The following is a 14,559-nucleotide window of genomic DNA, read 5'->3' as shown; positions in this document are numbered from 1 at the left end:
TGTGGGCAAGATACAGTTTGCGAGGCCCTTGTTTTTTTTTTCAGTTACTCAGTCTGATCCCAATGTCATGTTGTACGGTTTTTCAAATTTCGGGCGTGAGGCCCTTTGCACCGCGAGGCCGTGAGTGTTTGTTACCAGTGGCGGCTCGAGATCGAATCTTAATGTGGACAAGAGTTTGCGAAGCTCTTGTTATTTTCAAATTTCGGGCACGAGGCCCTTTGCACCGCGAGGCCGTGGGCGGTGGCCCACATTGCCCACGCCTTAGGCCGCCACTGCCTATAGTTAACGTTCGTAACGTTAAAGTTATTTTATGTGTATTTGAAGTCTGTAGACCACCGAAAAATGTGTAAAGAAAAATAAACAATTTTGACATTTTATTGAGGTAATATCACGGATGAGATCTTAAATAATAATCTATGATATTTAAAATATAATTCGATGAATTTTGGAAGACTAATTAAAGTGTTGTGTTATGGAAAATCAGAAGCAACGATGGTACCACAAACACCCAGACCCAAGACAACATAGAATACTAATGATAATCTACATCGACTCAGCCGGGAATCGAACCCGGGACCTCGAAGCGGGGTACCCATGAAAACCGGTGTACACACCACTTCACCATGGAGGTCGTCACAATAAACAATATTTACGTCAATTATCGCTAACCAATGCGATATCATTGGCCGAAAGCTTTAATAATTTAATTTATGGTCTTCATTATGGGTTCGCTAAAAACTGGCAAATTTGGATGCCGACAAAGCTCTTTAACAGAACTTTGGAAGTAAAATTAAAGGGGATCATAAATCAAAACCAAAATATTCAGGTAGATTAATTAAAACAATTTGAAATCGTCTTATTACTTTGTTGATTTAAATGGAAATTTACCATCGGTTTGGTAAGCAGTTTCTCACACTCAATAGTTAAGTGAAATAGTGGTGTAGATCAATAATTTATTGTAGTGTAAAAATAAAGCAGAGCAATTAGCAAACTGGAAGGATTATCTAAATAAAAAGTATTATTTTTAATTAATGTTGTCTTAAATTTTCGCGATTATTACACATTGTAATAAAACTAGTTTTAACGGATTTGAAATTAAAATAATTAATATAGGCGATATTAATTATTTTTAACATCCCGACGTTTCGAGCACTTTACAGCGTTCGTGTCACCACGAACGCTGTAAAGTGCTGTAAAATCTGTTACAACTAGTTTTATTTCAATTATTTTTATTCCTTCTCCCAAGAGCCTAGATGGTTAGAACGCATGCATCTTAGCCAATGATTGCTGGTTCAAACCTAGGCAAGCACTTTATTTTTATGGTATAGTTTGGCGGACGAGCATATAGGCCACCTGATGTTAAGTGGTCACCATCACCCCTAGACAATGAAGTTGTAAGAAATATTAACTATTCCTTACATTGTGAATGTGCTACCAATCTTGGGAACTAAGATGTTATGTTCCTTGTACCTGTAGTTACACTAGCTCACTCACCCTTCAAACCGGAACACAACAATACTGAATACTGTTATTTGGCGGTAGAATACGTGATGAGTGGGTGGTATCTACCCAAACGGGCTTGCACAAAGCCCTACCACCAAGTATGCGCTAAATTATTTATCTCGTGCTTGGCGGCGAAGGAAAACATCGTGAAGAATATGAAATTCTGTCATATGTGAATCCACCAATCCGCATTGGGATAGCATGGAAGAATATGTTCCAGACCTTCTCCTCAAAGGAAGAGGAGGCCTTAGCCCAGAAGTGGGAATTGACAGGCTGTTGTTGTTGTTATTCCTTCTTCGATTGGAATAGACTACATTCATTGGTTTCCAAAATTACCATTCGATAGTGGACATAAAAACAATTTGTATAATTGACTAGTAAAGTATTAGGTACTTAATATAGTAAACTAATGACTGGCGTGAAATTGTATAAAAGTTTTATCACTATCAATTCAAACCTGATCTGCAAAGATGAATTAACGAACGTTGGGAGTGAGTCGATTATTTGAAGCGCTTTCTGATCGCTTTTTTTGAGTCAAACCAAGGCTTGCCTTTTATCTCTAGTGAGCCTTTGAAAGCGCGACGTTACGATCGCTAGTGGAAATAAAACTCGGATCCTAGGCGAGAGGCATTTAAATCATTCTCAATTTTACAAGGCACGAGGTCTTTTTGATAAATCTTAATCACGTCCATATTATTATAGTGCAGTCATTTTTCGGAAAAAAAGGCAAATAAATGAAAATAAATTTAACTAGCTACTATTTAGATATATTGCAGAGGATACCTAGAAAAGTTTAACTTAAGTTTTGCGACCAAGATTTCAGGGCGCTAAGGCGGCAGCCTTTGTGCAAGCCCGTCTGGGTAGGTACCTCCCACTAATCAGTTATTCTACCGCCAAATAACAGTACTTAGTATTGTTGTGTTCCGGTTTGAAGGGCGAGTGAGCCAATGTAACTACAGGCAGTGTAACTCGGCTATTCGATGCTCTACAATTAAGTCTTAATCATTTTTAGCGTAACATGCATCGTTATCGAGATATAAATCGAAAAAGTAAAAGATTTAGGACACATTTTTTGTTTTAATTTTGATTTTTAGTTATCAATTAGCAGTATTTACGTACCAACTACCAAATAAAACCTGTTAAAACAATTTTAATACGTACCTAAACACGCACAGATGCCGACACACTATGTGCCTGTTTGCGTGTATTCTTATTGGGATAGTTTACACGCATAGAACAAAACCAAAGACAAGTATTCATCCTTATTACCAAACACTTGAAATGTAATAAAATAAATCTATGATTTAATTCAAAGCATTTTTCACACAAAATTAATCCTTATTCATTTTGAAAAAAAAAATAAATGTATCATACTTTGCAATTTAGAATTTTTTATTTTTTAATTGTTTAGTAATAAGTTGGTAATTTGTTATTGTCTTTTGTAATTTGCATTTTATATTGTATTATTATTGGTAGTATTTTTTGTAATCCCTTTTGTATACTAACTTTTAATTGAAACAAAACTTCGTAAAAATTACCTTTATTTTAAAACATATAAATGGTGTATGTTTTGTAAGTTGTCCTTATAAATAAATAAATACCAATATTTTCGGACATGTTTGAAAAAACAAAATTTGAACTAAATTCAGGCCTGGAGTTTGCTAGTCATAAAATATATTGTAATATATTATATATCTCACTTTATTCATGAGTTAAACTTCAGATTTAATCGTGAGATATTTTCACTACTATTTATATTAAAAATAAATTAACTTACAATTTTAAACCCGTATTTTTTTTTAATTTAAACGGTGGACTTGAAACAATATTTCACTAGTTATTTACGAGGAACTGCATACTAAACTTGCCTTTGATGGAAGAGGTGCCCCATTTCACTGATTATTGTAGTTCAAACTTTGAAGCACTTTCTAGAAGCTCGGAGTAGGAACCACTATGGACATGGTATTTTATATTACATTCAAACCTATCCATAAATACGTAGTTATTATAAACGCTTAACAATTTTATATGCAGTAGAGTTATTTAGCAATCAATTAAAATTTTAATTATGTTGCCAATTAATTCAAATTTAAATTGGCAACCCCTATTCTTCAATAATGTTGTTGTCAAAAAAATAATTTAAAAATAATTTGTCTTAACGGGACTTTTCCGGCAATCCTACACATTAGGCGTCGTCCCGAACTCCTGGAAGATAGCTTTGGTGCATCCGATCCCTAAAAAAGGCAACCGCTCAGGCCCGTCCAATTATAGGCCTATAGCCATCACCTCCTTGCTCTCCAAGGTAATGGAGTCCCATATTAACTGCCAGCTCCTGCGGTATCTAGAGAAGAATCAGCTGATTAGTGAACGCCAGTACGGTTTCCGTCGGAGTCACTCAACCGGTGATCTTCTAGTTTACCTTACACACAGGTGGGCGGAAGCAGTTGAGAGCAATGGGGAGGCATTAGCAGTCAGTTTGGACATAGCGAAGGCTTTCGTTTGCGTGTGGCACAAAGCCCTTTTTTCGAAGCTTCCTTCCTATGGGCTTCCCGGGAAATTATGCAACTGGATAACTAGCTTTTTAGCAGATCGGAGCATCACGGTCGTTGTCGACGGTGCATGCTCTGACATTAAATTCGTCAATGCTGGTGTTCTACAAGGCTGCGTTCTATCACCCACTCTGCTTCTTCTGCATATCAACGATTTGTTGCAAATCTGGAACATTCACTGCTATGCAGACGACAGTATCGTAGACACCTTATACACCGGCTGGGCTAATATTTCTCGGGAAAACGTCGAAGAGAACCAACCAACCAGGAAGGTAACCAACTTGTGTCTGAAATCGAGTCTTCGTTAAACGAAGTCTCGAATTGGGGCCGGCTTAATTTAGTCCATTTCAACCCCAAAAAGATGCAAGTTTGCAAGTTAACCGCTAAAAAAACACCATTTGTCGTATCTCCACGATTTGTGAACATTCCAATAGCTGCTACAGGTAGTTTCGGAATACTTGGAGTTGATATATCGAGCCTCGTTCAGTTCCGCGGTCAGTTGGAAGGCAAAGCCAAATTGGCTTCAAAAAAGCTGGGTGTGCTCAGCAAGGCGAGACAGTAATTCACGTCGGCCCATCGCCTAAAACTTAACAAGGCTCAAATTCGGCCTCACATGGAGTACTGCTCTCGCCTCTGGGCGGGTGCTCCCCAGTACCAGCTCCTTCCATTTGACCGCATCCAACGTAGAGCGGCTCGAGTTATCGACAATAAGGCCCTTTCCGATCTCCTTGTTCCTTTGGCTTTGCATAGAGATGTTGGATCACTCTGCATCTTCTACCGAATTTTTCACGGGGAGTGTTCCGAGGAATTGTTCGGATTAATGCCGGCTGCTGAATTTCACCTTCGGACGTCTCGTCAAAATTCGAGGTTTCGCCCGCACCACCTTGATGTCCGAAAATCCACAACAGCGCGATTTCTTAGACATTTTCTGCTTCGAACAACCACTTTGTGGAACCAGCTTTCCCCGGCGGTTTTTCCGAACCGATACGACATGGGAACCTTCAAGAAAAGAGCGTACTCCTTCCTTAAAGGCCGGAAACGCACCTGCAATCCCCCTGGTGTTGCAGATGTCCATGGGCGGTGGTAGTCACTTTCCATCAGGTGAGCCTCCTGCTCGTTTGCCACCTATTTCATAAAAAAAAATTATCAATGTATAATCATGGCCGATGATTATAGATATAAATACAACAGTGGAGACTTTTTGTCAGTCCGCCTACTTATTGTAGGACATTATAGTGGAGCACCCAGGTTCATTTTTGGTTGTTTCACTTTCATCATCCGATGAGACGGAAAATCCATCCGACAAAAAAGGGGAAAGAGTTTAGGCGAAGGATCGACGACTTTATTAGAGGCTAGATATATTTCTTGCTACACACTTCCAATTTCAAAACTTCGTTAGTGAGATTTCTACAGCAATACCCATTAAACATTTTATCAGTTCGATCTGGGATTATAATCCAGAATTTCGGGATCTATGGTTTTATATCGAGCCAGGAATCAAATTAATTATGGGATGCACTTCTGTAATCTTCGACATTATCCACAATTTTGGGTTACCCAGTAATACGGCTCATACTAAATTACACAAATGCTTTATTCATGAATTGTAAAAAAATTATTCATTAAAATAATTCGCTTTATTGTTTCCACTTGTGACTGCTGGTTCGTTTTTTTCTCAGAGTATCAGAGATAGGGAAAATGCTGCTAGCATTCTTGCCACCATTCCACAACGCACCAATTCAGATTCGCATATACTCGTATTTAAGGACTTATAGTTAAAAGGTCCTATGTGTATACAAAATAATAAAGGATGTGTATCCAAATAGCTTCATATTCCATGTTCAACCATTCCTACGTCACGGTGCTCTCACAGTATAACCACGTAATCTGGTATCGACACCGCGTTTCATTAAAACTTATGCTGCAAGGCTACTTCGAAGTGGCAGGACTATAATCACCGATAGTTATGAATTTTATTACGTAGAAAGTTCTTATTAAATATTACCATGATTAATGATCGGTTCATTGAAATTTATTCCATTCATTCGTTCATTCATCTCATTCAAACTCTAGTCGACATACCTACTGCAATACGATTTATTTTATGAAGATAAATTCACAAATGTACCTACTTATATACATGTAGTAACCGCCTGTAAATTCTTCATGTCCCTTTAAGGACAAGGTTAGGAGCACATTCCACTACGTTGCTTCAGTGGTTGATTTACATGTGGCAGAATTTCGTTGAAATCAGACACATAGAGGTATTCTCTCGATGTTTCCTTCACGAGCTCGAGATGAATTATTAACACATGATAATTCAGTGGTTGCCCGCAATCATCGGTTAAGATATACGCGCTCAAACCACTGGCCAAGGCCATCTCGGCTTAAATGTACTTAACACGTTGACAATAAAAAATACAGGCGGTTGTTTGTAGAGAACATGTGGGTTATACGTCATGACTTTCAAAAAAGTTATTAAGCATAAAATTTAAAAGTGCTTAAATTTCGTTTGAGCTGAGATGGTTAGAACGCGTGCATCTTAACCGATGATTTCGGGTTCAAATCCAGGCAAGCACCATTGTATATGTGTACTTACTTAATTTGTGTTTATAATTCATTTCGTGCTCGGCGGCGAAGGAAAACATCACGAGGAAACTTGCATGTGTCTTATTTCATCGAAATTCTGACACATGTGCATTCCACCAACCCGCATTGGCACAGCATGGTGGAATATGTTCCATACCTACTCCTTATTGGGAGAGGAGGATTAGCCCAGCAGTGGGAAATCAGGCCGTTACTGTTTACTGTACTGTAAAGTTCTTAACATACTGTACTTTAAGTCTTTAGATATACTAATTCGCACCATAATATATTCTTATCTAAACAGCGTCAATCAAAATCAAATCAATACTGTATGTATATGGCATGGCATTTGCTATATTGCAGTTGCGATGATTAAATTTTGACTATTTCCGTACAAAATCCAAAGTAATAATCTGCTTATTCACCCAGCACGGCTATTCAGTGATGCGTACTAAGTATGAAAGTATTTGGCAACGCAACAGCGTCATGTCTTACGATTTATAAATTGGTACGTTTCCATAGGACCACAGAAAGTTGGAATTCTCTGACAAACTAGGATATTTGGCAACGTCGACTCCTGTGCTCCTCATGGCACCTTCAATATACGGTGCGATGTTAGAAACCTTCGCAAGTGCCAATAACAACAGCGCAAAGTTTCATCCCAATCGGATTAACGATGCGTGGATGCATAGGCATTCTATTGCTATGGGTAGCAGGACTGGCAAAATGCCAGCGACCGGAAGGTGCCCGAGAGGCCGTGACCGCAGGAACACTTATTAACAAACTAGCCAGTTCCGACTTAGCACGACTAAAATAAAATGTTCCTAGATTGTATACACATCCATATTATTGGGTATATTTTTTTTCTGATAACTTAATCATCTTCATTTTTCAGGTAATTTTCTACCTGAATAGCTCTGTCCATTAATGAAAATCGTTTAAAAATTCGTTTGGTAGCTTTAAGATTATCGCGTACAGACAGACATACACGTCGGAATGATTTATTTTACAATATGTAGCGTAGATATTGTACTAAAGCTCAAAAAATATTAAAATACAGCAAAGAGTTTGGAATTTAAATATAGAACATTTTTTTTAATTATTCAGCTAATTTATTTTCTTTAATAATAATATTCTTTATTTCTAATATTATATAATATTTATGTTTTAGGCATAGTATACAAATAAACAATATAATTATCATCAAATAATTTATCCGTGCCATACACAGCTTTGATCGTAGAATTATTATTTTTATTTTTTACATAAATGAATGACAAATTTTCCCGGGCGTACACAAAACGACTTATTTTTCCATAACAATCGGATCAACGGCTTAAGAATATATTATTTATATACCTAGATAAAGAACATTATCTATTATTCGGTTATAATAATTGTTGTATCCGATATAATTGCTACAAATCCCTTCAGTTGTAAATTAGTAATTACCGTCCTATAAAAAATTAAATACAATATAATATCTATATTAATAACCTCGTATCAACGGTAGATTCGAAGGAAACTTATCCACAATTATAGATCGTTTAAAAACCTTTATTTTTAGTCGACGTATATACCCGCAAAATTCATGTAATAAATATTTTTTTAAATAAAATGTCAGTTCAACGGGCGGCCATGTTTTAAGAATGAAGAAACTTATCAACATGTAGTACGACACAACGACAATGAAAATAAAACCGATTACTGCCGATTTACACAACCAATAGAAATAGCTCCCTATCGCGCCAGTCGACGCTATTCATCGCTTTAGATTCACACGTCAGATAAAGCAAGTGCATGTACATCGACGTGTCAAATTGACGAATATATTACGTCATATGATAATACAAGTTATTACGTTTGTGTAATAATCATATTCGCATGAGAAATAAATATTGATAATTTGGGATAGCGTACTCAATTCGGATGTGATCGGTTTTACGAATTTTGCCGATGCAAATGAACATCTAAGTTGTGTCGTACGTTACATCGTTATAAATCAACGTTAATGAAAAAGTTATTTGTCATATTGAAAGTACAGGATTAACGGTATCTATAAGTGTTCTAGTTCTAGTTATATGTATTTTACAGTGTCACCTTGATAATGCCACAATCTGACATTTCACGCACGTCTTTTGTGGTGAGTTTCGAGTTTCTTACAGAATACTGTACATTTAGCATACAGAAGTGAAATAGATTAAAAAAAAGACAAGAACATAAATAACTTTAATCAGGACATAAACAACTTGAATCATTTACAAACAAACAAAATAGTTCTAACTTCGAAAATATCTTAACATAAATAAATCACCACATCATACATATTGAAGTAAATTACTTACTCGGTTAAGTTTACAGATCCAAATAATTTTGACGACCTCCATGGTCGAGTGGTGTGTACACCGGTTTTCATGGGTACGCCACTCTGAGGTCCCGGGTTCGATTCCCGGTCGAGTCGATGTAGATTACCATTACTTTTCTACGTTGTCTTGGGTCTGGGTGTTTGTGGTACCGTCGTTACTTCTGATTTCCATAACACAAGTGCTTAAGCTACTTACATTGGGATCAGAGTAATGTATGTGATGTTGTCTCATATAAATAAAACACAAATAACACTTATAACGAATTACAAGTCGCGCCAATATTGACCTTTTTTTTATTCTTTCCAGCCAGTTGCATAGTTAAAGGAATCTCCTAAATGTACTGTAATTATAGAGTACTCAATACTATAGCACTCTCATAGACACGTGCGAATACAGAAACACGACTTACATATGACGGTGGCAAAATCATGCGTACGTAAATTAAAATACTTTTATGGTGAATAAAGATTTATTATTATAAATGTGAAAGTAACTTTGTCTGTCGCTCTTTCACAACCAAAGCGCTCAACTGAATTTGATGAAATTTCGTGTGAAGGAAACTTGAATTTCATGAAAGGACATAGGCTACTTTTTTGCCTAACACGTGACAACCGACACCTTAAGAACTAGCGCGCACTGGTGATTTTTGTCACGGTGAATGTTTCGTCACTCTTGTCAAGTCTGTGAATATGTACAGATGCAGACACAAATGTCACCCAATTATCACGTCGTAACGTGCGCGCAATTCCATACATATTCATGTACTCGTCAAGAGTGACGAAACATTCACCGTAATGTTGTCTTAAATTTTCGCGATTACACATTGAAATAAAACTAGCTATAACGGATTTACCCGTGACCACGAACGCTGTTAAGTGCTCGAAACGTCGGGATGTTAAAAATAATTAATATACGCGATTTAAATCCGTTATAGCTAGTTTTATTTCAACATTCACCGTGACAAAAATCACCAGTGCGCGCTAGTTCTAAAGCGCAAGCGAAATCGAGGATACTACTAGAAGTGAATAAAGATTTACGTTATATGTTGTTACATTCAACATTCGATATTTGAATATCAACGAATCGTAATTATGCCACCGATCACATTACATGCCCAAGTAATTAGTAAATGATTGAAATATAAAGTCAATAGAAATTTTTAGACTAACCCTTTGACGATCCTTTAGGGGCAATATTGTTAATTTAGGATAATATAAAACCTCTTTCGTTTGTAAAAGTTAATTTAAGAATAATAAAATGTTAACTATTTTTATAAGTATATATATATTTTTGAGCTTGAATGAATTTCGAAGTGATATTATTTTTTCGTGGGAAACATTTTATTCTATTTCAAATTCTTGTTACTTAAAAAAATAAATCCTTCGAAAATTGACATTGATTTACTTTACTTGAAACATTGTACCAGTTTTGTTAAAGTATATTTTTTGGTTAAAACAATATTTATCTTCTATTTTGATTTAACTAAGGGTTGGTAGTTCTTAGTACTGCAATAGACGAGGCTTAGATTTTATTTATAGACTACTAGTCGCCTGGGGCTTCGCTTGCGTTTTAGGATTTTGTCCGTCAAGTCTTAGGCAAAAAAAGTAGCCTACGTCCTTCCTTGGAGTTCAAGTGTCATAAAACTACTTACATAACATTAATTTATGTCACTATATTACTTTACCAATCGATACATACCATATAAGAAAAACACGTGGCCAGGAATGATTATTTTAATAGTTTAAAACTGTTTGATTGTTAAATTAATAATTTTTAGTGAATTTTGAAATGTTTAATTAGTCTGAAATATTTTAGTGTTGGTAAACAGCTGTTATGTTGAGTGAATAAGTCTACCCACCTATTTTTGTTATAAAAGATCACAGACAGGTTTGGTCGAGCCGTCGGAGCGATCGGACCGCCTCATATTGGAATAAATCAGAGAAGAATATTTCTTGAGTTTAATTTCGATCTGTAACCATTCTCAGTGGAGAATGGTTACAGATTTACAATTACAAATTACAATTGCAATTCGTCTGTATTTTTTTTTAATTATTTTTTTTATGTTTGTTACCTCATAACTTTTCACTGGGTGGACCGATTTTGATAAATTTTTTTTTGTTTGAAAGGTAATGCTTCCCGTGGGGTCCCATTTTTTCCGATGATGGTATCCGTATGAAAAAGACATAAGTCTTAAATTTGCATTATGTATATGCGCGACAAATTTGATGATTCTGTTTTTATTATAAAATATATACTTCAAGGGTAGTTTGGTGGAAGTTTGGTAAGGTTCTGAGCATAGCATCCATGACAAAGTAACGGAACGGAAGGGTACGGAACTATTCTGAGGAGCACGTTAGCGATACTCAGTCGAATCTTTTATTTATAGGTTATTTGGATATTTAAGTCACCTTCCGTAATGTGGGTATTTTTATGTAATTATCATAGTCGAATATTATAATCAACTAGCTACCCACCCCGGCTTCGCACGGGTGCAATACTGATACTAATAAATATACTACAGAATTTATTTATTTACGATATCACATTGCAAATTTCTAAAATTGTCTGTGTTTCTTTACTATATTGTTCATGTATTATATACACAAACCTTCCCCTTGAATTAAACTATCTATTAAAAAAACCGCATCAAAATCCGTTGCGTAGTTTTAAAGATATAGGGACAGAGAAAGCAACTTTGTTTTATACTATGTAGTGATAGAACTTCTAGAACGTCTACATCAGCTTCACTTAAAATAAAAAAATAAATAAAATTTTAACAAAAAGAAAAACCGACTTCAAACAAAACACTATCTTAAAACAAATGAATATGTACTAAAAAGTAATAAAAATAATTGCGTATTCAACATATTTTTAGAGTCCTCCTAAGTAAAATGAAATGAAAAATATTAGACTACTTAAAAGTCGATTTACGATTATATAATGTAGTTATAATTATTGCTATATTTGGAGTCGGTGTCAGCCAAGAAAACCCTATAGTATATCTATCAAAAAACAATACGAGAATACTAATATACTGGATCAATCAAGGGGCTCGTATCGCTCCTTTCTTTTGATTGACACCGGCTCCAAATATAACAATAACTATAACTACGTTATATAATCGTAAATCGACTTTTAAGTAGTCTAATATTTTTCATTTCATTTTACTTAGGAGGACTCTAAAAATATGTTGAATACGCAATTATTTTTATTACTTTTTAGTACATATTCATTTGTTTTAAGATAGTGTTTTGTTTGAAGTCGGTTTTTCTTTTTGTTAAAATTTTATTTATACCGTCCAAACTCAAATCTAGTATACTTCCCCACTCCCCGTTCAAAATCCACCGCCTTTTGTTTCTCTCGTGCCCGGCAGTACCAGCTCGCCGCACCACGCCACGAGAGGAAGTGACGGGAGTCCTACAATACGGTGTTGATAACCGAATCAATAATCATACTAATAAATGTTATTTCAATTAAAAAAAACCTATTTAAAAATCAAAACCGTACTAAATATTATTATTTAAATTAAAATTATATAAGAATATTTACAAAATCATGACACAAGTTTACTACATATATTTTTTTATGTTATAGGTTGGCGGACGACCATATGGGCCACCTGATGGTAAGTGGTCACCATCACCCATAGACATTGAAGCTGTAGGAAATATTAACTATTCATTACATCGTCAATGTGCCATCAACCTCGGAAACTAAGATGTTATGTCCCTTGTGCCTGTAGTTACACTGGCTCACTCACCCTTCAAACCGGAATACAACAATACTGAGTACTGTTATTTGGCGGTAGTATAACTGATGAGTGGGTGGTATCTACCCAGACGAACTTACACAAAGCCCTACCACCAAGTAACCAAATTTCATTAAATTCGGTTCAGTGGTTTGGTCGTGAAAAAGCGATAGGAAGACAGACAAATAGAGTTACTTTCACATTTATAATATTAAATATATATCTAGACAGAGTGCCACACGATAAAAGACTTACTATTAACTTATTTATCATGGTGTGTGTAGTTATATGAGATTTGACGAGTGTCAAATAGCTAAGAAATCAATATTGTATAAATGTAAATTAACAGCCTGTAAATTTCCCACTACTGGGATAAGGCCTCCTCTTCCATTAAGGAGAGGGTTTGGAGCATATTCCACCACGCTGTTCGAATACGGGTTGGTGGAATGCACACGTGGCAGAATTTCAATGAAATTAGACACATGCAGGTTTCCTCGCGATGTTGCAACAAATTAAGCACATATTTATAGTGGTGCTTGCCTGGGTTCGAACCCGCAATCATCGGTTAAGATGCACGCGTTCTAACCACTGGGCCAACTCAGCTCCAAAATCTAATATTGTATATATATGGCGCGCACTGGAAACTTTTGTCACGGTGACTGTTTCGTCACTCTTGTCGAGTCCATGAAAATGTATGGAGATGCGCGCACATTACGACGTGACATTTGTGTCTGCATCTGTACATATTCACGGACTTGACAAGAGTGACGAAACAGTCACCGTGACAAAAGTTACCAGTGCGCGCTAGTTCTTACGGTGCAAATCTAACTTACCTCTCTCTTACGCGTTTAGAACTCTCTTCCTCTAACGAACAGCGCTACCCGTTTTCTGATGGTTAAAGTTATGACACCATGACGTTTTTATTTCTATAAGACACGATGGATTGAACGGTATGGTTGAGAATACAGGCTAGTAGACTCTCTGTTGACCCATAACCTAAAACAACACAATAATAAATAATTATATAAACATTATTATTTAGACAACAAATGAGAACAAGCACAAAAACATTTACAACTTAATTTTATTACGCTCAATGTTATGGTCACGAAAACATTCGTATTTTGATATTTGTTTAGATTTCATGACAATTATCTTGAAAAACAGCTGTCATACGACATAACTTAGATGTAGCATCGGCAAAATTCGTAAAATAGATCGCATCCGAATTAAGTACGCTCTCCCAAATTATCAATAATTATTTTTTTATGTCAATATTTTCTTTATACAAACGTAATAACTTGTAATATCATATTATCTAATATATTCGTCAATTTAACACATCGAATTTGCTTGCTATCTCGAGTCGAACTGACGCGAGAATCTATAGCGACTAATAGCGTCGAACGGAGCGATGGGGAGCTATTTATATAGGTTGTATAAATCGAAAGTAATCTGTTTTATTGAATTTCCGATGCTACATCTAATTGTGTAGTAATACATCCCTCACACTGATTACTTAGCAATAAATCAATTAGTGAACAATTACAATTCCATTTTTAAAAATCCAATCGCTATTACTATCAATATTAACGAGTACCAATGCGACTGTAATTATGTTTTTCAAGGTAATTAAAACTGGGTTCAAGTACTCAGATGATTACTACACATACCGATTTCAGTTCCGAGTCTTATTAATTCCTCATCTGGAATAGTAGAAGTTAACAGTTCATATGTTTGTAGAAAAAATCCCACAATCATACAAAGTAACAAATATATACTGATAACTTTTAAATTATCATTTTTT

Source organism: Vanessa cardui, chromosome 26, assembly GCF_905220365.1.
Source record: "Vanessa cardui chromosome 26, ilVanCard2.1, whole genome shotgun sequence".
Taxonomy (NCBI): Eukaryota; Metazoa; Arthropoda; class Insecta; order Lepidoptera; family Nymphalidae; genus Vanessa; species Vanessa cardui.
This window is presented reverse-complemented; position numbering follows the sequence as displayed.